We start from the raw sequence: 1,907 nt of genomic DNA on the forward strand, positions 1-1,907 counted from the left end.
GGGGGCTTTGCTCTCACAGCCCTGCTGCTTGTCTTTTTTCATGTCCCTGTTGACCAAAAGGAAGAGCCTTCTGCATAAAACCCCAAACTTTACCAAAGGCTATTGTATTTATCAATCATGTGGGTTTTTTTTTTTTGTTGTTTGTTTTATAATCGATTTTCCTTTAGCCTCTATTTAAAAGGAAGTGTTTTTCTTAGGGCATGTGTAGAGCAAGTCTAATCCTCCTTTACCTACAACAACCCTTCGTTTTTTCAGTTTCTTTATTGAAAGAGATATGTAAGTGATAATTATTTGTAGAGTTCAGGTGCCACGGGTTATTCACATTTAAACAGAAATTGACTTCTTAAGAAAGGTATCTGGATATGGTATAAAATTTCAAGAGACATCCTCAGAGTGGCTAGGATGTTGGGGTGAGAAGACTTATTGAATCCCCTAGAATCTCACCTTATAAATGTTTAGCCAGAGTCCTAGAGCCTGAGGGTTCAAAAGAAACTTGANAATCTCACCTTATAAATGTTTAGCCAGAGTCCTAGAGCCTGAGGGTTCAAAAGAAACTTGAATGCCCTATCTATGATTCTGTGACTAGCTCTTCTCCAAACCCCCTTTTAAATCTCAGCATTTTGTGTGTGTGTGTGTGTGTGTGTGTGTGTGTACATACACCACCCTGATCTAAGTTACTATTAATTCCCCACTGGATCAAGTAAATAGCCTCTTGAATGGGTTCACAACTTTCAACCTTGTTCTTCTTTTTTTTTTTTGTCTTTTTTCGTGTCCGGCAATGGATCGCAACCCTCAGTGTCGCGCCCGTACCGGACCGGGACTGGCAACGGGATCGCAACCCTCGGTGCTGCACCCGCACCTCGCTCAGCCAGTGAGCGGGAACCGGTCTGTATGTGGGATCCGAACCCTCGGCGGGAGTGCCGCCGCGCTCCCAAGCGGCACACTGTAGCAGTGCGCCACCAGGCCGGCCCCAACCTTGTTCTTCTATAGTTGATTCTCAACATGTAGTAGCTAGAATAATATTTTTTTTTAAACTAGTTATGTCATTTTTCTGTTCAAGCCTCCAGTGGTTTCTTATTTCATTATGAGTAAAAGCCAAAGTACTTAGGATGGTCCCACGTCTCCAGGATCTGTCCCCTGTTACCAGGTTGTCTTTCTTGCTGCTCTTACCATCTGTCCCACTCCACTCCAGCCACACTGTTCTCCTTGTTCCTCATGCATGCCAGGGTTTCTCCTACTTCATGACTTCTTCAGGGCTGTATCCTCAACCAGGCACATCTCTCTCCCCCACCTGTTCCATATGGTTGGTTCATACTCTCCTCTCCTTCAGGTCTCTGGTTGGTTCTGCTTCATGGGGTGTAGCTTAAGGTCACTCAGGTGGCTGCACTCAACTTGGATCTGGGATGGGGCTGCAGTGTCCAAGATAGCTTCTCACCTTCCAGGGCTTGCCTTTCATCCCGGTCTCTCGTTATTTAGTAGTCTGTTTTGAGTGTTCTTTTCTTTCTGGATTTTTTTTTTTTTTTAAACAGCATGAAGGTTGGTTTCCTACAGTAAAAGTGAAACTGTCAGACCTGTTAAGGGCTAGGCCCAGAATTGCCACAGCATCACCTCTGGAGCACTCTTTTTTTCTTCTTTCCATAATAAAGAACTTTATTTAACTTTAAGCATTTCCTAAATTTATTTGGCCATGGGATCTTTATTTTGCAGACCATTTATAAATTACAGATATTAGTTTAGATCTAGGTACCTTCTTTTTTAAAAAATTTTTATTGAATCAAAATTGATTATATGTATTTTTGGGTTTCAACATTGAGATATGTTGATCAAATCAATATTATTAGCATATATATTGTTATAAACCATAATTATTCTTTATTCCCCTTGTCCAATCTCTCCCCATCCCCCTC

This window comes from Galeopterus variegatus, unplaced genomic scaffold, assembly GCF_000696425.1.
Source record: "Galeopterus variegatus unplaced genomic scaffold, G_variegatus-3.0.2 Scaffold4175, whole genome shotgun sequence".
NCBI lineage: Eukaryota > Metazoa > Chordata > Mammalia > Dermoptera > Cynocephalidae > Galeopterus > Galeopterus variegatus.